This window comes from Pristiophorus japonicus, chromosome 6 (assembly GCF_044704955.1).
Source record: "Pristiophorus japonicus isolate sPriJap1 chromosome 6, sPriJap1.hap1, whole genome shotgun sequence".
Lineage (NCBI taxonomy): Eukaryota > Metazoa > Chordata > Chondrichthyes > Pristiophoridae > Pristiophorus > Pristiophorus japonicus.
The window spans coordinates 190,570,114-190,592,906 of NC_091982.1; positions in this window are offsets into that span (position 1 = coordinate 190,570,114).

Sequence of the window (22,793 nt, forward strand, 5' to 3'; positions counted from 1 at the left end):
AAGCAGAAACGTAGTCTAGCAATGTCCACCGAAGTCCAGGAGATCGGAACCCAATTTGATGGAAGAATTCAGAGCGAAGGCTTGAAGCGACTGAAGCAAAGTAAAGCCACAGCCGATGAATCAAACAGTGTAGTCAGTAAAGCAACAAAGTCCTGTTCGCGAGTGAAGGAAATCAAGTTTCTTCAGAACTCCTGCCAATGCAAGTTGAGGCAAAGAACAAAGGCATGCCGGGGGATGGGCAAATGGGCCCTGCAGGCATTGGACTTGGAGCTTGTAGCTTTAAACTTGCAGGTTGAACTTATAGTTTGGATTGAAATGCCTTCACTATCAGAGGCAGGATAACATAAGGAGTGGAACATACGAACAATGACGGACAGGTAAAGACCATCTGCTCCATCGAGCCTGTCCCACACAACTGCGGTACCTTATGTATCACAACATATACACTCCACCCCACCCAAAGCCATGTGATCGCCTGGGAGAGGCAAAAAAACAGCTAAAAAACACAGGCCAATTTGGGGGAAAAAATCTGGGAAATTCCTCTCTGACCCATCTAGGCGATCGAAACTAGTCCAGGAGATCACTCCGACCATTAAATTCCCTGCAGTACCTACCTTCTGTAAGAGTTCATCTTTGCCTTAGCCAGAAACAAATCCAGCTTTTGCCTGAAGGAAATCAGTGAGTCTTCATCCACCACATGAGAGGGCAGCTTGTTCCAGAGGTCCATTATTCTCTGTGAAAAGAACCACCTCTTGACATCTAACCTAGATCTAGCCCTATACAACTTAAATTTGTGCCCCCTGGTTCTGCTTAAAATATTTAATTGAAATAAACAGTCAGCTGGGACACTGTCTATTTATTCCCTTCATTATCTTATAAACCTCAATCATAGATTTGGGGAGAGAATCGCAGGGGATAGCCATGGATGACCACGGATACAGTTGAGTAGATCAGAAAGTAGCTTCCACCCCAGGAGCCATTTTGTTCTGGATTACCTCTCGACTTGACTATTCCAACTCACTCCTGGCTGATCCCCCACATTCTACCCTATGTAAACTTAAGGTAATCCAAAACGTGGCTGCCTGTACCCTAAACGGCACCAAGTCCCATTCACCCATCACCCCTGTGCTCACTAACTTACATTGGCTCCCGGTTAACCAACATCTTGATTTCAAAATTCTCATCCTTGTTTTCAAATCCCTCCATGGCCTCGCCCCTTCCTATTGGTGTAATCTCCTCCAGCCCCATAATCACCATCCCCCACCCCCCGGGGTATCTGCGTTCCTCTAATTCTGCCCTCTTGAGCATTCTTGATTATAATCGCTTAACCATTGGTGGCTGTGCCTTCTGTTGCCAAGGCCTAAACTCTGGAATTCCCTCCCTAAACCTCTCCACCTCTCTTTCCTCCTTTAAGATGCTCCTTAAACCCTATCTCTTTGACGAAACCTACCCTAATTTCCCCTTATGTGGCTCGGTGACAACAAATGTTTTGTCTTATAATACTCCTGTGAAGCACTTTGGAATGTTTTACTATGTGAAAGGCGCTATATAAATACAAATTGTTGTTGTTGTTAGTGGAAGACAGGAGAGATTAATTGACAAAAGGTATGAGTGTAAAAGGCAAAAAGAGATGGTAATGGGACAAGTAAAGAAACAAAAGATGGGTCTAAAAGAGGTATAAATGCCCTAAGTGGAGAAAGAACATCCGGGACGGCGCTGAGCACCTTGAGTCATGTCGCCGAGAGCATGCAGAAATCAAGCGCAGGCAGCGGAAGGAGCATGCAGCAAATCAGACTCCCCACCCACCCTTTCCTTCAATGACAGTCTGTCCCATCTATGACAGAGTCTGTAATTCCCGTATTGGACTGTTCAGTCACCTAAGAACTCACTTTGAGAGTGGAAGCAAGTCTTCCTCGATTTTGAGGGACTGCGTATGAAATGGGAATAGCAGAAACATCAACAGCTACTGTCTGAAAAAATGGGGGCAGAGGTTATGATCTGAAATTGTTGAACTCGATGTTCAGTCCAGAAGGCTGTAAAGTGCTTAATCGAAAGATGAAGTGCTGTTCCTCGAGCTTATGTTGAGCTTCATTGGAACAGTGTAAGAGGCGAAAGACAGAGAGATCAGAGTGGGAGTGGAGTGGAGAATTAAAGTGACAGGAACCCGAAGCTCGGGGTCACGCTATAAAACTGAACGGAGATGTTCCACAAAGCAGTCTGCCCAATGTAGAGGAGACCACATCGTGAGCAGCAAATACAGTACACTAAATTGAAAGAAGTACAAGTACATCACTCTGTCACCTGGAAGGAGTGATTGGGGCCCTGGACGGTGGGAAGGGATTAAGTAAAAGGTCGGTTGTTACATCTCCTGCGCTTGCACGGGAAGATGTTGTGGAAAGGGGAGGGTGTGTTGGGGGTGATTGAGGAGTGGACCAGGGTGCCGCGGAGGGAGCGGTCCATTTGGAATGCTGAAAGGGAGGGGAGGGGAAGATGTGTTTCGTGGTGAGATCACGCTGGATGTGGTGGAAATGGCGGAGGATGATCTGTTGAATGTGAAGGCTGGTGGGGTGAAAGGAAGACAAGGGGAACCCTATTGTGGTTCTGTGAGAGAGGGGAAGGGGTGAGAGCAGAAGTGTGGGAAATGGAACAGACTCAGTCAAGGGTCCTATCAACCACGGTGGAGGGGAATCCTTGATTGAGGAAAAAGGAAGACATATTGGAAGCACTAGTATGGAAGATGTCATCGTCAGAACAGAGATGGAGAAACTGGAAGAATGGAATAGAGTCCTTGCAGGAAGCGGGATGGGAGAAAGTGTAGTCAAGTTAGCTGTGGGAGTCAGTGGCCTTATCGTGGATGTTGGTCAATAGCCTACCCCAAAAATGGAGACAGAGAAATCGTGGAAGGGAAGGGAAGAGTTGGAGATGCAGCATTTGTAGGAGAGGGAAGGGTGGAAGTTAGAAGCCAAGTGAATGAAATCTTCCAGTTCAGGGTGTGAGCAGGAAATGACACTATTACTATCATCAATTTACCGGAAAAATAGGTGAGGGAGGAGACCTGAGTGGGACTGTGTAATGTATGCACCTGTGAGTGTGCTCACAGGCTACAAAAATAGTTGCAGAGCTGTTGACGAGAGGTGGGTGCCGGAGGGACTGGAATGCATCATCACCCCTGGCAACCAAATTTAATTTGATGTTTTGTCTAAAGTTTAATTTGTTTATTGTGCCGGTTTTAGTGCCCCCCCCCCCCTTTTAGCCAGGGGGCACTTGTATAATTTGTGTTTTAGTGCCCTCAAAAAAAAAACAAGCGGGCACTTGTTTGAAAGTTTCTGTTTTAGTGCCTCCCCCCCCCCCCCCTTTAATCAGGGGGCATTTGAGTTAACGATTTATGGATTACAACAAAATAGTTGTAGAGCTGTTGAGTTGGGAGTGGCTTAGCCAGTCACGTGATGTTCACAAGATTCAATAAAACCCCAGCCAGTTGGGTTCAGGGGATCCACGATGAGGCAGGTGGTTGTGAGCCTGGTGGATGAACTGGTAATGTGTAGTGTCATTGTTAAACCTTTGCTAATAAACCAACTAGTTTTTAATAGCAATGTGTTGTTATGAATTCTTAAGCAAACAATCCGTGAAGCAAATACATTACCGACTGGAACAAAGAATGTTCCACATATCCCATGAACAAGCAGGCATAGCTAGGATCCATGCGGGTTCCCATAGCAACACTTTTATTGGGAGGACATGAGTAGAGTCAAAAGAGAAGCTGATCAATGTGAGAGCAAGTTCAGCCAAGCGGAAGAGGATGGTGGTGGATGGGATTGGTTGAGCCTTTGTTCAAGGAAGAAATGGAGCGCCCTAGGACTATCCTGGTGGGGAATGGTGGTGCGAAGGGATTGGACATCCATGGTGAAAAGAAGATGGTTCGGGCAAGGAAACTGGAAACTGGTAAAGTGGCAGCAGGTGTTGAAAGAGTTGCAGATATACGTGGGAAGAGTTTGGACTAGGGAAGAAAAAAAGAGTTGAGATGGGAAGAAATCAGTTCCATGGAGCAAGAACAGGCTGAAACAATGGGTCTACCAGGGCAGTCCTGTTTGTGGATCTTGGGAAGGAGGTAGAAGCGGCTATTTGGGGTTGGAGGACAATGTGGTTGGAGGCCATGGAGGGAAGATCTCCAAAGGAGATGAGGTCAGTGACAATATTGGAAATGATGGCTTCATGTTTGGTAGTGGGGTCACTGTCTGGGGGAGATAGGAGGTGTCAGAGAGTTGCTGTTCAGCCTCCACAAGGTAGAGGTCGGTTTGCCGAACAACTACAGTGCCACCCTTGTCAGCAGGTTTAATGACAATATTAGGGTTGGCTCTGAGGGAATGGAGTGCTGCAAGTTCAGAGGGAGTTAGGTTCGAGTGAGAGGTGAGCAGAGAAATTGAGATGACCGATGTCACGCTGGCAGTTTGCAATGAAAAGATCTAGAGAGGATTAGAGGCCAGAGGGAAGGGAATATTCTTAAGGGGCTTGACCAGGTAGATGTTGGGAGGATGTGTCCCCTGGCTGGGGAGTCTAGAACTGGGAGTCATAGTCTCAGAGTAAGGGACCGGCCATTTAGGACTGAGATGAGAGAAATTTCTTCACTCAAAGAGTTGTGAATCTTTGATATTTTCTACCCCAGAGAGCTGTGGATGCTCAGTCACTGAATATAATCAAGACAGAGAGCGATACATTTTTGGATACTAAGGGAACCAAGGGATATGGGGATAGTGCGTGAAGTTGGAGTTGAGGTAGAAGATCAACTATGATCTTATTGAATGGCGAAGGGACGTACGGCTTACTCCTGCTCCTATTTCTCATGTTCTCATGTCCTTATGATACACAACTTCGATGACCTGTTCAGTCCCAAACCTACATCCAGTCCATCACCTGGACTGCTTACTTTCAGTTCCAAGTCATTTCCTGCTCCCAACCTTGCCTCAGCCCCAATGCAAATAAAAGCCTCATTTATGATTGTCACCTCCATATTCAACTTTTCCAACCCTCTCCTCATTGGCCTATTAAGCTCCAGTCCACATAAACTACAACTTACCTGATATGCTTCCAACCTACATCCTATTCAGCACTAAGTCCAGCTCACCATGGGCTCCTTACTTGTCAACTTCTGTTGGATCTCACCCCTTAGTACATCTATTTCAAAGTCTTAGGGCTAGATTTTACACTTTTTTTGCATGCATAATGCCCACTTAATGCCCATTTTACCGCTGAAATGACGAATAACGCCCAGATAACGCTCATTTAGCCACAAAATGGAAACTGATGCCCATTTTTCGGACACTTATCGGCGAGTGTTACTTTCCCCATGTGCGTAACGCCGGGAAAAAATAGTACCGCCAGCCCACTTTTTTGGGGCAGAATCATCAGAATGGGCGGAACCAATGCCCATAATATTGCCCAGCATTACTTTCCGCACATAATTAATGCCACGATTCAATAATACCGACCACACACTTTATTTTGTCGTAAAGATCACATTTGCCGAAACTAACGCCCAGGAGATCGCCCAGAGTCACTTTCACCATCTCGCACGCATTTCACCCACCATATCGCTCGCCCAAAAAACTGCCGGGAAAAACATGTCGCATCATTTAAAAGGCTGCACTGCTTCAACCTCGGGGGAGATTGGATGTACTCTGGAAGTCTTTGGAGGTGATGTGAACATCTGAACAAACATCTTTATCATACTGTGGACGATTGGAATTTAATAGGTGTCTTCGTCGGGACATTCATTCTTTGTGACCAATCGGTGGAAAACAGATAGCTATTGGAATAGGGTCTGTTCTTTCTCACCCTCTCTTGATGACCAATTACATGCTGCAGACTCGAGAATGTAGAAGGTATGCTCAACAGCATCATGTGCCCAATGTAAGACTTGCCAGAATGATGAGGAGGACCAGACGTTACACCCTCAGCAAGTACAGGGTGAGGCGGTCTTGCCTCAACTTGCTCAACACCACCTGCCTTCGGAGACTGCGCTTCCACAAAGAGGTTATCACTGAGGTATGCCAGCTCATAAGGTGAGATCTGCAGCCAGCCAGCACCATCAGTACTGCACTGTCCATCGAGGTCAAAGTCACTGCAGCACTGTCGTTCTTTTCAGGCCACAGCTGGCGACATTTGCGGTATGTTTCAGCATGCCACACATTGCTGCATTAGACAGGTCACTGAAGCCCTGTACACACACAGGAGGGACTTGATCAGCTTCCCTATGACCAGGGAGGCACAGAGTGACAGCGCTCTAGGATTCTCTAGAATTGCAAATTTACCCAAGGTGCAGGGAGCAATAGACTGTACGCACATCGCGATGTGGGCATCTTTTCAGGATGCAGAGGTTTTCAGGAACCGCGAGGGAGTCCACTCCCTGAATGTGCAACTCGTTGTTGACCACCAGCAAATTATTATGGCAGTGAATGCTAAATTTCCAGGCAGCATCCATGATGCTCACATCCTGCATGAGACCACTGTATCTGACTTGTTTAACAATCAGTCACAAGGTCAATGCTGGATGCTTGGTGACAAAGGATATGGCCTCGCCACCTGGCTGATGATACAATGAGAGCTACAGAGCCACTCGCAATATCATGGAGAAAACCATTCGAGTGCTTAAGCAGCACTTTAGATGCCTCGACCACTCAGGAGGCGATCTCCAATACCACCCTGAGCAGGTAGCTCAATTCGTGGTGGTGTGCTCCATGCTGCACAACTTGGCTAACAGGACAGGACAAGAATAGCCAGAAAAGTCTGACAGTCCACCTCAACAGAGAGAGGAAGAGGAGGATGAGGAGGTGGACGCTGACATCGGGTCAGACAATCCGGCTAACGCTGAAGCCATGCCCCGCCCCCTGTAGACCGCATGAACGGGCCTGTGGTGGCATGATAGCTGTAAGACTTTTATGTCAGGAGCTCATAAATCTGCGCTTTGACTGAAAGAACGTTGGTGGTATTTACAAGGCTGACACATTGCAGGGTGTGCAGGTCATACATCAATGCTGGGTATCACCTTGGTGACAGTTAAAGTTTAAGTTGATTGAAGTTAAGTGTAATTATACCCTTTGATGTTAAGGAATCACCAGTGTGTAACGGTGCAGCTATCTGAACCAATGCACAAAAAGATTTTGTTAAATAAAAAACATTTAAACCGAACATTTGTCTGAAATCCTAAGTATTTCTGTGAAAACCAACCCTCCTCCCTCCCCTCGCCCCCACTTCTCATCCCCACCTCTACCCCTTCCCCTTCCCCTCCTGACTCCAAGCCGCCTGGCCGAGGAGCTCCTCAAGCGCTGCTTCACTGGGGGTGGGGGATGACAGCCGAACCACTGCTTGGATGGATACGGGAGATGACGGTCCCGAGGTGGGAATGTATTCCAAGCCAGAAGCAAGATGTTACTCCTGGCTCGTGTCATTGGCAATGGGGGTGCGGCACATTGGGGTGCAGTGCCGTGCTCCGGGACCACTGGGAGCCCTCTGCCACCAGTGTTCCTGGCTACCAGCTCCAGGGCCTCCTCCATCCCTTCCATGTTATATATTATTTGTTGGACAAAAACTCGGTGCTATGTTCTTGGTGTGTAGTAGGCTTTTTGCTGCTGGTGAATCTCCCTCGTGCCTCCCACAACAGCCAAACAAGCACACACCACATCCACACACGCTTTCCTTCCCTCTCTGCTCCCTCTCTTTCTGTCTCCTCTTCTGCGCATGTAATGATAATCCCTGACCTCCTGAATGGCGGGAAACGAGCATTGCCATGCCGTTGTTAAGGACGGTGACACTTTACAGCAGAAGGTCAGAGAGATTTAACACTAATGTCCATTTCATATCGCTCGTGGTAACGCCCAATTTCACAAATGGGGTCTCGGGGCTTTGAGAATAGGCGACAAGCTGGCAATCTGAAAACCCATTTTTACCGCCCACGACGGAAATAATGCCCATTTTTGGGTGATATGCACAACAGTGTAAAATCTAGCCCATGGCCTTTGTTTTCATATCCATCTCTGGTCTTGATCCTTCTTACCTCTGCAACTACCCTCAGTCCTATGTTAAAGACCCTTTAATTTTTACACTAAACATTGGGGGTTATTTATTGCAATTTTCAGGTATAAACTGACGGAGGGTGCACTATGAACACATTGTCCATTTGTACCAGGCACTGAATAGCCATAAAGGGGATTGCTGGTGGCTGGCCAAGAAACAATGACATTTGTAATGTTTATTTCTGTGGAGCCAGGAAGAATAGGATTGCCATCAGCTGTGGCCCTGGTTTCAGAAGCGGCTCCATAAAATAAAGGAGATGTGAAGAACCATCGCAGGAGATAGTTTTCAAAAAAATGTAAATTGTTGCCATTATCGTCAACCACTTTTTCATGCCACGGGCAAGCTGATCACTTAATGCAAGTTGGTAGGATAGCAATGGCATGTACAGACTTTCCCAGTCATTGGACAATTGTGATTTTGAAACTGTGCTCATGTAAGATTGGGCATACGCAATTGTTTCTATTGCCATCTGACTGGAATCTTTCCACAATGTAAATGGGGATCCACAGCGCTGTGAGTCTCCGTAACATGTTACATGGTTGTGAAGTGCTTCTATAATAGGAAAAGGCATTAATGTCATTATGCACTTGACTTTAAAAAAACACTCGGCATTTTAGCATTTTGAGGCAGAAGGCTGGAAGCAAACTCCGCAGTTAATGACTACTTTATCAGATAACTGCAAAATATCTAGTTATATACTTGTTTCCTTTGTTTAGATGACATTTAATTAGCAGTGCAATCTAGATGCTGGAGGAGTGCTCTGTGTACAAAATACAGTAGGTTGTTTTGGATTTCCATTAATTGAGCCTTCTTACAGGTGTTGTCCTGTCATAAAATGTACTTGTAATTTTTTTTAACTCTTTATTTATCAGCTGAAAATGAAATGCATTATTTTTGAGCCCTTCCAATCTGTCTTCCACCCCTCCCACAACACTGAAACAGCCCTCACCAAAATTATGAATGACATTATGTGTGACTATGATTATGGTGCATTAACACTCCATGTCCTCCTTGACCTCTCTGCAGCCATCAACACGGTCAACCACACCATGCTTTTCCAACAATCCTCATCCATGCTCCAGCTCCATGGGATACACCCAAAACAGGAAGACTGACAACTGTTTCATAGGCACAGGCTTAGACATAAACATGTGGTGCAAGATTTCTTCAAGTAAACTGTTATTACAGGTATGTATAAATAAAAATATATGAATCACATTGACAGGTACACTGATTCCCAGCCACTGATGCACACCACTAGCACTAATTCTAAAACTTGCAGACTGTGCGTGATATGTCCTTACTATACAGTATAAATGCACACGAGGCCCATGCTTGAGAGAAGTTCAGTCTGTGACCTGTCCTTTATTCCATAGCACTCAAGTGATGAAGGTGGGTGGAGCTTCCCCTTTTATATCTGAAGGTCCAGGTTAGGAGTGTCTCCCACCTAGTGGTCAGTGTTCTCATGGTGTACAACTTAGGTCAGTTTATACATGGGTTACAATGCTGGTTGAATAAATGACATCACCTCCCCCCCAAAGTCTTATTGGGATCAGAGGTTGAGTCTCTCTGGTGGTTTACGCTCCCTTGTAGAGTGCCTGAGTTGGGGCTTTGGTTGTTGGGCGCTGGCCTGAGTGTCTGCTGTTTGCAGTGCCTCAGGCCTGTCTCGACTGCCCACAGTGACTGGGCTCTCCTCCCTTTGGTTCCGGTGTTCGGTCACCTGTGGTGGAGTGAACTCTATATCGTCTTCTTCCTCTGCTTCTTCTATGGGGTTGCTGAACCTCCTTTTTGTTTGATCCACATGTTTGCGGCAGATTTGTCCATTGGTAAGTTTAACTACCAGAATCCTATTTCCCTCTTTTGGCAACCACAGTGCCTGCGAGCCATTTGGGCCCTGCAGTGCAGTTAAGGACAAAAACAGGATCATTTACATCAATACATCGTGCCCTCGCATTCCTGTCATGGTAGTCATATTGTGACTGGCACCTGCTCTCGACAATTTCTTTCATGGTGGGGTGTATAAGGGATAACCGGGTTTTGAGCGTCCTTTTCATTAGCAGCTCTGCGGGTGGAACCCCTGTGAGCGAGTGTGGTCGGGATCTATAGGCCAACAGGAGGCGTGATAAGCGGGTTTGTAGGGAACACCCTTGGATTCTGAGTATCCCCTGTTTGATTATCTGCACTGCTCGTTCTGCCTGGCCGTTTGAGGCCGGCTTGAACGGTGTCGTTCTAACATGGTTAATTCCGTTGCCTGTCATGAAGTCCTGGAATTCAGTGCTTGTGAAGCACGGGCCATTGTCGCTGGCCAAGATGTCCGGTAGACCGTGGGCGGCGAACATTGCCCGTAGACTTTCTAGCGTGGCAGAGGATGTGCTTGAATTTAAAATGTCATACTCGATCCATTTGGAGTAGGCGTCTACTACAACCAAAAACATTTTCCCCATGAAAGGACCTGCGTAGTCCACATGGATGCGTGACCAAGGCTTGGCGGGCCATGGCCAGGGGCTAAGGGGGGCTTCCCTGGGCGCATGGCCCAGCTGGGCACACGTGTTGCACCTGCGAACACAAAGTTCCAGATCTGCGTCTATCCCTGGCCACCAAACGTGTGACCTGGCAATTGCCTTCATCGTGACAATGCCCGGGTGCCCATTGTGGAGTTCTCTGATGAACACCTCTCTGCCCATCTGGGGCATGACTACGCGGTTTCCCCACAGTAGGCAATCGGCCTGAATCGAGAGTTCATCCTTGCGCCTGTGAAATGGTTTAAATTTCTCAGGGCATGCCGTGTAAGTGGCTGCCCAGTCCCCATTCAGGACACATTTCTTGACTAGAGACAATAGTGGGTCTCTATTTGTCCAGACTTTAATCTGACGGGCTGTCACGGATGAGCCTTTGCTTCCGAAAGCTTCAACAGCCATGACCATCTGAGCAGCATGCTCGGTAGCCCCCTCAGTGGTGGCTAGTGGGAGCCTGCTGAGTGCATCGGCGCAGTTTTCGGTGCCCGGTCTGTGCCGAATTGTGTAGTCATAGGCGGCTAACGTGAGTACCCACCTCTGTATGTGGGCCGATGCGTTTGCATTTATGGCCTTGTTGTCGGCCAAAAGGGACGTTAGGGGTTTGTGATCTGTCTCCAGCTCAAATTTCCTGCCAAACAGTTACTGTTGCATTTTCTTTACCGCATATACACATGCGAGTGCCTCCTTTTCTACCATCCCGTAGCCCCTTTCTGCCTGGGACAGACTTCTGGAGGCATAAGCTACCGGCTGTAACTGACCCTTGGCATTGACATGCTGCAACACACACCCGACACCATAGGACGACGCATCGCACGTTAACACAAGTTTCTTACATGGGTCATATAGCGTTAACAGATTGTTGAAACATAACAAATTGCATGCTCTATTAAAGCCCTTTCCTGGCTGTCCCCCCAGACCCATTTGCGACCTTTGCGTAGGAGCATGTGTAGCGGCTCTAGCAGCGTGCTCAATTTGGGAAGAAAGTTACCAAAATAGTTCAGGAGCCCCAGGAATGAACGCAGCTCCGTCGTGTTACGGGGTCTGGGTGCTCTCTGGATCGCTTCCGTCTTGGACGCAATAGGGCTGATCCTGTCTGCTGCTACCCTCATCCCCAGGAATTCTACCTCTGGAGCTAGGAAGACGCACTTCGCCTTTTTCAGTCGCAGACCTACCCGGTCCAGTCTGCGTAGCACCTCCTCCAGGTTGTGGAGGTGTTCTTCAGTATCGTAACCCGTAATGAGGATGTCGTCCTGAAAAACCACCGTCCCTGGAATCGACTTGAGGAGACTTTCCATATTTCATTGGAAGATCGCGGTGGCCGAGCGAATCCCGAATGGACATCTGTTGTACTCAAACAACCCCTTGTGTGTCGTGATGGTGGTCAGCTTCTTTGACTCACTCGCCAGCTCCTGGGTCATGTAAGCTGAGGTCAGGTCCAATTTTGAAAAAAGTTTGCCACCGGATAGCGTCGCAAAGAGGTCCTCCGCTCTCGGTAGCGGGTACTGGTCTTGGAGTGACACCCGATTGATGGTGGCCTTGTAATCGCCACATATCCTGACCGACCCATCCGCCTTGAGCACCGGCACAATCAGGCTCGCCCAGTCACTGAATTCGACTGGCGAGATGATGCCTTCCCTCAGCAGGCGGTCCAATTCACTTTCTATCTTTTCCCGCATCACGTACGGCACCGCTCTGGCCTTGTGGTGTACTGACCTGGCGTCCAGGTTTATGTGAATCACTACCTTGGCCCCCATGAAAGTGCCAATGCCGGGTTGAAATAATGAGTCAAATTTGTCCAGGATCTATGAGCATGATACTCGCTCCACAGAGGAAATTGCATTGATATCGCTCCATTTCCAGTTCATGACAGCAAGCCAACTCCTCCCCAGTAGTGCGGGACCGTCCCCTGGGACAATCCAGAGTGGCAGTCTGTTCTCCGAATCTTTGTGGGTCACAACTACCGTGGCGCTGCCTAGCACCAGAATGATCTGCTTTGTGTAAGTCCGTAGCTGTGCGTCAATCGGCGATAATTTTGGCCTCCTGGCCTTGGATGCCCACAACTCTTTGAACTGTTTGATACCCATCTGGGACTGGCTGGCACCCGTGTCTAACTCCATTGATACTGGGATGCCATTGAGGAGCACTTTCATCATTATCGGTGGCGTTCTGGTGTATGAACTGTATCCATGCTCCACATGAACGCGCTGAACTTCAGCTTCCAGCGATTTCCCCCAGTGTCAATTTCTGCAATTTCTGCAGGTATTTTGCTCATCTCTGCAAACTCCAGCTGAGTGTGTGCCTCCATGCCTCCAGCATGAGCTGCGGTTTGAAACAAAAGGTCCCTTGCCACTCGATCGTTCCTGACTGCCCCTGTTATTGTCCTTGAGTGCACTATTAACAGGTGTTGATGGCCCCATTACTGGCCGCATTGTCCCTTGCAATGGAGTGAATCGCTGTTCAGCTTGCCATTGTCTCTGTCGAACTCCCCCTCTGGGTTCGACTACATGTTGGGGCATGCCCAATTGCCCTTGTCTGCCTGGAGAACTGTGTGCTGCTTTAACAATGTTGAATCTCTGTCCCAACCATTCCTTAACACAGTACCTCTCGTCTGTTCTGCTAGTGGCCATGCTCACGTGGTTTAAATCCCAGTTTCTTGTCGCCATTGATATGTCCTTACTATACAGTATAAATGCACACAAGGCCCATGCTTGAGAGAAGGTCAGTCTGTGACCTGTCCTTTATTCCATAGCACTCAAGTGATGAAGGTGGGTGGAGCTTCCCCTTTTATACCTGAAGGTCCAGGTTAGGAGTGTCTCCCACCTAGTGGTCAGTGTTCTCACGGTGTACAACTTAGATCAGTTTATACATGGGTTACAATGCTGGTTGAATACATGACAATGCGGGTATAAATATTAGACCTATCTAAGTCAACTCAAGTCTTAAGTGACAAGTCAAGCTCCCAATCTATAGCTGATGAGGGAGTTTAGCCACACCATCTGATTTTGGAATTTGCTAGCCCTGAATCTAACTAAGTTTAGAAATTGCTGTCCACATGAAACATTGTGGAAACAGCAATTCAAAAAAATTCCTGGGATGTGGACGTTGCTGGGAAGGCCATCATTTATTGCCCATCTCTAATTGCCCTTGAGAAGGTGGTGGTGAGCTGCCTTCTTGAACCACTGCAGTCCATGTGGTGAAGGTACTCCCACAGATCTGTCAGGAAGTTCCAGGATTTTGACCCAGTGACAATGAAGGAACAGCGATATATTTCCCAGTCGGGTGTGCATGACTTGGAGGGGAACTTGGAGGTGATGGCGTTTCCATGCGCCTGCTGCCCTTGTCCTTCTAGGTGGCAGAGGTCGCAGGTTTGGGAGGTGCTGCCGAAGAAGCCTTGGCGAGTTGCTGCAGTGCATCTTGTAGATGGTACACACTGCAGCCATGGAACGTCGGTGGTGGAGGGAGTGAATGCTTAAGGTAGATGGCGTGACAATCAAGCGGGCTGCTTTGTCCTGGATGGTGTTGAGCTTCTTCAGTGTTGTTGGAGCTGCACTCATCCAGGCAAGTGGAGAGAATTCCATCACAATCCTGAATTGTGCCTTGTAGATGGTGGAAAGGCTTTCGGGAGTCAGGAGGTGAGACACTCGTCGCAGAATACCCAGCCTTTGACCTGCTCTTGTAGCTACTCTATTTAAGGGATCCACAGATTTACTTGATTCCTGCCTGATGGATCCCTGTCACAAAATTGTTGTTGGATTTTTGAGCTGGTGGTACACTGGAGCACAAAGATTATATATTAAGTGTTATGTATGTAACTATGTAATACTTGCCACCAGAGGGCGCGATTGTTGGAGTCCCAATGGTCACCTGCACACACGTGCAGGGCCAGTATAAAAGGTTGGCTGCCATGTTGTTTAGGCACTTTGGAGTTGTAATCAAGAAGACTAAGGTCACATTAAGTTTAGCTCACAGTGCTCAGCCTCGTGGAGTTCTTCTATGCACAACAATTGGCAAGGAGTAACAGAATACGAACTTTCACGCAACCATGGCTATCGTTTAAATATTAGAGAGATTCGTAGAGGGTGATGATTGGGAAGCCTTCGTCGAGCGTCTCGACCAGTATTTCGCGGCCAAGCGCAGGGCGGTTCTCCTCACCTGTGGGCCTAAAATATACGGCCCCATCAAGAATCTGCTCGCACCGACAAAACCAACGGAGAAGGAATATACAGAGTTGTGCATGCTGGTTCAGGATCACCTCAAGCTGAAGGAGAGTATCCTCAGGGCCAGATATCGTTTTTACACGCACCATCGCTCCGGGGCCAGGACGTGGCGGATTATGTCGCCGACCTGAGACGCCTCACGGGACCTTGCAATTTTGGAGCTGCATTGGGGCAAATGCTGCGGGACTTTTTCATGCTGGGCATCAGCCACGAGGTCATTCTTCGAAGGCTGCTGGCTGCCTTAACCCTAGACCTGAGCAGGGCCAACGCGATCGCCCAGGCATGCATGGCCACGGACGATAACACCAAACAGATATCTTCTCAACATTGAAGCTCATCGGCAAGAACTGTGCATAAAATGACGTCACTAGCAGGCCAAACTGCATATGGCAGGGCCTATACGTCTGCGGCTGCAAGATCTGTGATGACTTAGAGTCCGCAATCGGGGGTGAATGTGAATCCATTAGCAATGTGTTGGCACTGCGGGGGTAATCACTGGGACCATAAATGTTGATTTAAGCACTACATGTGCAAAGGCTGCGCAACGATGAGGCACCTCCAGCAAATGTGCAAACGTGCTGCGACATACCACGTGGCAGAGGATGATCGATCCGGCGTGGAACACGCAGCATAGGTAACTGAACCCGAGGAAGAAGTGTATGGGGTACATACCTTCACCACCAAGAGCCTTCCTATAATGCTGAAAGTTAAATTAAATGGAGTTCCAGTATCCATGGAGTTGGACATGGGGTGCGAGTCAATCAATAATGAGCCAGAAGGCTTTCGAGAAACTGTGGAGCAATAAAGCACAAAGGCTCAAACTGAGCCCTTTTATACCTGAAGGTCCAGGTTAGGAGTGTCTCCCACCTAGTGGTCAGTGTTCTCACGGTGTACAACTTAGATCAGTTTATACATGGGTTACAATGCTGGTTGAATACATGACAGTGCGGGTATAAATATTAGACCTATCTAAGTCAACTCAAGTCTTAAGTGACAAGTCAAGCTCCCAATCTATAGCTGATGAGGGAGTTTAGCCACACCATCTGATTTTGGAATTTGCTAGCCCTGAATCTAACTAAGTTTAGAAATTGCTGTCCACATGAAACATTGTGGAAACAGCAATTCAAAAAAATTCCTGGGATGTGGACGTTGCTGGGAAGGCCATCATTTATTGCCCATCTCTAATTGCCCTTGAGAAGGTGGTGGTGAGCTGCCTTCTTGAACCACTGCAGTCCATGTGGTGAAGGTACTCCCACAGATCTGTCAGGAAGTTCCAGGATTTTGACCCAGTGACAATGAAGGAACAGCGATATATTTCCCAGTCGGGTGTGCATGACTTGGAGGGGAACTTGGAGGTGATGGCGTTTCCATGCGCCTGCTGCCCTTGTCCTTCTAGGTGGCAGAGGTCGCAGGTTTGGGAGGTGCTGCCGAAGAAGCCTTGGCGAGTTGCTGCAGTGCATCTTGTAGATGGTACACACTGCAGCCATGGAACGTCGGTGGTGGAGGGAGTGAATGCTTAAGGTAGATGGCGTGACAATCAAGCGGGCTGCTTTGTCCTGGATGGTGTTGAGCTTCTTCAGTGTTGTTGGAGCTGCACTCATCCAGGCAAGTGGAGAGAATTCCATCACAATCCTGAATTGTGCCTTGTAGATGGTGGAAAGGCTTTCGGGAGTCAGGAGGTGAGACACTCGTCGCAGAATACCCAGCCTTTGACCTGCTCTTGTAGCTACTCTATTTAAGGGATCCACAGATTTACTTGATTCCTGCCTGATGGATCCCTGTCACAAAATTGTTGTTGGATTTTTGAGCTGGTGGTACACTGGAGCACAAAGATTATATATTAAGTGTTATGTATGTAATTATGTAATACTTGCCACCAGAGGGCGCGATTGTTGGAGTCCCAATGGTCACCTGCACACACGTGCAGGGCCAGTATAAAAGGTTGGCTGCCATGTTGTTTAGGCACTTTGGAGTTGTAATCAAGAAGACTAAGGTCACATTAAGTTTAGCTCACAGTGCTCAGCCTCGTGGAGTTCTTCTATGCACAACAATTGGCAAGGAGTAACAGAATACGAACTTTCACGCAACCATGGCTATCGTTTAAATATTAGAGAGATTCGTAGAGGGTGATGATTGGGAAGCCTTCGTCGAGCGTCTCGACCAGTATTTCGCGGCCAAGCGCAGGGCGGTTCTCCTCACCTGTGGGCCTAAAATATACGGCCCCATCAAGAATCTGCTCGCACCGACAAAACCAACGGAGAAGGAATATACAGAGTTGTGCATGCTGGTTCAGGATCACCTCAAGCTGAAGGAGAGTATCCTCAGGGCCAGATATCGTTTTTACACGCACCATCGCTCCGGGGCCAGGACGTGGCGGATTATGTCGCCGACCTGAGACGCCTCACGGGACCTTGCAATTTTGGAGCTGCATTGGGGCAAATGCTGCGGGACTTTTTCATGCTGGGCATCAGCCACGAGGTCATTCTTCGAAGGCTGCTGGCTGCCTTAACCCTAGACCTGAGCAGGGCCAACGCGATCGCCCAGGCATGCATGGCCACGGACGATAACACCAAACAGATATCTTCTCAACATTGAAGCTCATCGGCAAGAACTGTGCATAAAATGACGTCACTAGCAGGCCAAACTGCATATGGCAGGGCCTATACGTCTGCGGCTGCAAGATCTGTGATGACTTAGAGTCCGCAATCGGGGGTGAATGTGAATCCATTAGCAATGTGTTGGCACTGCGGGGGTAATCACTGGGACCATAAATGTTGATTTAAGCACTACATGTGCAAAGGCTGCGCAACGATGAGGCACCTCCAGCAAATGTGCAAACGTGCTGCGACATACCACGTGGCAGAGGATGATCGATCCGGCGTGGAACACGCAGCATAGGTAACTGAACCCGAGGAAGAAGTGTATGGGGTACATACCTTCACCACCAAGAGCCTTCCTATAATGCTGAAAGTTAAATTAAATGGAGTTCCAGTATCCATGGAGTTGGACATGGGGTGCGAGTCAATCAATAATGAGCCAGAAGGCTTTCGAGAAACTGTGGAGCAATAAAGCACAAAGGCTCAAACTGAGCCCGCTTAATGTAAAGCTGCATACCTACACCAAAGAGCACATACCAGTCATTGGAAGTGCGGCAGTGAAGGTATCATATGATAAGAGTTGTGCATGACCTATCATTGTAGATTGTTCCAAGCAATGGCCTATCGCTCTGTGGCAGAAGCTGGCTAGAAAAGATTAGATGGAATTGGAACGACATCAAAGCACTATTTTCAGTGGGTGACGCCTTGTGTGCTCAAGTGCTGAGCAAGTTTCCCTCGCTATTCGAACCAGGCATTGGTAACTTTACAGGCGCCAAGGTACAGATCCATCTCGGCCCCAATGCATGATCCATCCATCACAAGGCTCCGATGGTTCCGTACATGATGAGGGAGAAAGTCATGATCGAACTGGACAGACTCCAACGTGAAGGAATCATATCGCCAGTCGAGTTCAACGAGTAGGCCAGTCCAATTGTTCCGGTGTTGAAAAGCGATGGCATGGTCAGAATCTGCAGAGACTACAAGGTAACGATTAACCGAGTCTCACTACAGGATCAGTACCCGCTGCCCAAGGGTACTGTTTGCAACGTTAGCGGGGGGGGGGGGGGGGGAAGTCATTCACCAAGTTGGACCGAACCTCCGCCTACATGACACAGGAGCTGGCTGAATCTTTGAAAAGACTGACGTGCATCGACACACACATAGAGCTGTTTATATACCACAGGTGCCCTTCAGGATTCGCTCGGTTGCAGCCATTTTCCAGAGAAACATGGAGAGTTTGCTGAAATCTGTTCCGCGCACCATTGTGTTTCAAGAAGTCATCCTGATCACTGGTCGTAACACCATCGAACTTCTACACAACCTGGAAGAGGTTCTAAGTCACCTGGACAGAGTGGGACTCAGGCTGAAATGCTCCAAGTGTGCTTTCCTGGTGCCAGAAGTCGAATTTTTGGGGAGAAAGATTGCAACAGATGGCATCAGGCCTACGGACTCAAAGACAGAGGCCATCAAGAATGCACCCAGACCACAGAATGTGATGGAGCTGCGTTCGTTCCTGGGACTGCTCAATTATTTTGGTAACTTTCTACTCGGGTTGAGCACGTTGTTAGAGCCTTTGCACATGTTGCTACGTAAGTGTGATGACTGGGTTTGGGGCAAATCTCAAGACACAGCCTTTGAGAAGGCCAGAAACCTGCTATGTTCAACTAAGTTACTTGTACACTATGACCCATGTAAAAGTTTAGTGCTAGCTTGTGACACCTCATAGTTCGGGGTCAGCTGTGTGTTACAGCAAGCCAATGTATCGGGCAACCTCCAACTGGTTGCATACACGTCTAGAAGTCTAAGGCTGAGAGAGTCTATAGTATGGTCAAGAAAGAGGCATTAGCATGTGTATATGGGGTTAAGAAAATGCACCAATACCTATTTGGACTTTGGTTTGAGCTTGAAACTGACCACAAGCCGCTCATTTAGCTGTTTTCAGAGAGCAAAGGTATAAATACCAATGCTTCGTCCCGCATCCAAAGATGGGCACTAACATTATCCGCTTATGACTATGTTATCCGCCACAGGCCAGGCACTGAAAACTGTGCCGATGCTTTCAGCTGGCAACCATTACCCACCACTGGAGTTGAAATGGCGCAGCCCGCAGACTTGCTATTGGTCATTGATGCTTTTGAGAGTGAGGGGTCACCCGTCACAGCTCGTCAGATCTGGACCAGCCAGGATCCTGTGCTATCATTAGTAAAGAGTTGTGTCCTAAATGGGAGCTGGTCGGCTGTTCCCAGGGAAATGCAAGATGAAATTGAGCCATTTCACCGACGCAAAGATGAAATGTCCATCCAGTCGGATTGTCTCTTATGGGATAATCGCATGGTTTTGCCAAAAAAAGGCAGGGAAGCGTTTATACACAACCTACACAGTACCCACCCAGACATTGTCATGATGAAGGCAATTGCCAGGTTGCATCTTTGGTGGCCGACATTGACTTGGACTTGGAGTCATGCGTGCTTCAGTGTAACTTGCTTGCAACTGAGCAATGCACCAAGGGAGGCTCCACTGAGTCTGCGGTCATGGCCCTCCAAACCGTGGTCCAGGACCCATGTAGATTTTGCCAGCCCCTTTCTAGGAAAGATGTTTTTAGTAGTTGTGGACGCCTACTCCAAATGGATTGAATGTGTAATCATGTCATCCAGCACGTCCGCAGCCATCATTGAAAGCCTCCAGGCCATGTTCGCCATCCATGGCTTGCCCAAAGTCCTTGTCAGCGACAATGGACCGTGTTTCACCAGCTTGGAATTCAACGAATTTATGACCCGCAGTGGCATCAAGCATGTAAGGTCTGCTTCGTTTAAGCCCACATCTAACGATCAAGTGGAGAGGGCAGTTCAAACAATCAAGCAGAGCATGAAACGCGTGATGGATGGCTCCCTGCAGACCCGCTTGTCTCGCATTCTGCTCAGTTACCGGACGCAACCCCACTGGCTCACCGGGGTTCGCCCAGCAGAATTGTTAATGAATAGAGCCCTTAAAACCAGGCTCTCCCTCGTCCACCCGGATCTTAATGATCATGTGGAAACCCGGTGACACCGGCAGAACATGTACCACGATCGCGTGGCTGTTTCACGTGACAGTGATGTTAACGACCCTGTTTTTGTCCTGAATTGATCCCAGGTGGGTTGCTGGCACTGTTTTTTCCAAGGAAGGGAATAGGGTGCTTATAATCAAACTGTTAAATGGCCAAACATGCAGAAAGCATTTAGATCAGACCAAATTGTGATTTACTGACAACCAGGAACGACTTGAAGAAGACATCACCATCGACGATCCACCAACACACACCCAACCAGCAATCGACGTCACTATCAATCACGAGGATGAACCCACCATCCTGACAGTCTGGTCATACCAGCCGTGGTGCAGTGCAGCAATGGTCTGGCCAACTCACACACGCCAGGGTTTGAACTTAGACGATCAACCGGGAAGCGAAGGGCTCCGGATCGCCTCAACTTGTAAATAACTTGTACCGAAGACTTGGGGCGGGGCGGGTGGGGGAATGATATTATGTATGTAACTATGTAATACTTGCCACCAGAGGGCACGACTGTTGGGAGTCCCAATGGTCACCTGCACACACGTTGGCTGCCATGTTGTTTAGACACTCTGGAGTTGGAATAAAGAAGACTAAGGTCACACTAAGTTTAACTCACAGTACTCAGCCTCGTGGAGTTCTTCTATACATATTAAGCTTGTCCTGCATGCAGTTTGGGGGATATTATTTGTTACTGGAGAGCCCACAAAATTGCCACCATGCAATGCATTAATCTCACCCATATAAAATGGGTGGTGTAGTTCAGGGTCTCACATGTCAAAAATGAGAAGACAACTGCAGCAGTGTCAATCAATATGTGTGGTCACATCAATGGGAATGCTTTCAGTTTTTCCTTGTCAATTTATCTACCAGACAACAATGAGCAGTGGCAGAGAAAAACTGCCACAGATGTCAGGAGAGGCTTTCAGTTTCTCCCAGCTGATACAGTAGGCATTTGCATCTAGAAGCCCAATCACAACTGCCTGGGTGGCAGTTACAGGGCTATGCTACTTGCATCAAGAAGACGTGTAGACAACCTCAACATAGGGACTGCACAGCCAGTGGCTGAAAAGGTGACTATTGCTCTCAATTTGTATTCCTCAGGCTCCCTCCAGGCGAGCATGAGTCATAGATGCATCAAATGGGTGACTAATGCTTTATTCAGCAGGGCCACCATATTTATTTCCTTTTGCAATGCTAGCAATAGCAGCATGAGAAAGCTTCTAGTTTCACTGAACTGCTGGAGTTATGAAAGTTCATCCTTGGCACCCATGTGCAGGCTGATCCTCTTTAGCCATGGTACACTTGTGGCAGTCAAAGACATAAATGCAATGAGGCCTGTGCAACCACCGGATTATTGAGCTTAGCATTGGCAGCTTGAAGCAGTACTTCAGATATGTGGACAGATCAGGAGCAGCACTCTGGGAGGGGCTCCAGGAGTATCATCTGCTGCATGCCCCACGCTGCTATACAAAGAAATCTACCCATGCAAGAGAAATATCTGGAATCACGAAAGCAGCTCCAGAAGCATCAGTAAAGCTAGTGCACTGGGTGCTCATCCTAAACTGGCCTTTAAGACGCCCTCGTGTATACTTGCTGGCTACGGGATTTCACGTGTCAGTGATGTCCGTGAATTTTGATTTCCTTAATGTTGATTCATTGTGTAATCTGCTCTCTTCATGCAAATGTAAGGGCTTAAATGGTTTCTTATGTTATTTAACTGTTGTTCTGCTAACCCCTAAACTTCAACTTCTTCCCCCATGGATGGTGTATGTATACTGGCTGGCTATAGGGTTTCAGTAAGAGTCAGTTGGTTATCTCTATACTTCTTGTACTGGTTTCTCAGGTGGCCCTACAACTGATTCAGCCATATTTGCTATTCCTGTCCAAGTTCTGGCACATCCACTATCACTTGCATAGAAATGCTGGATGGGCTAGGTTTAGCACCACCCTCAGAGATGGTGCCGGTCCCCCTCCCCTAGCCCAGGCCGAAGGGCTTGCCGATCCGCTCCTCCGCCCGACCCTGGCCCCGAGTGCCCTCCCGGTCCACTCCCCCGCCCGATCCTGGCCCCGAGTGCCTTGCCAGTCCTGCTCCCTGCTCCTAGCCCAGGCCGAAGGGCTTGCCGGTCCGATCCCCACCACCCCATCCCAGACCGAATGGCCTCCTCCCTCCCAGTCCCTGCACCTAACTACACCTGAAAGGCTTCCCCCCATCCCATCTCCCCGCCCGTCCATACCTCCTTCCACCCCGCCCCCCGCACCTCTCTCTCTCTCCCCCTCTCTTTTACCTTTCCTGCTGCTGCTGTCCAGGCATCTGCTGCACTTACCTACACCGATTTCCTTA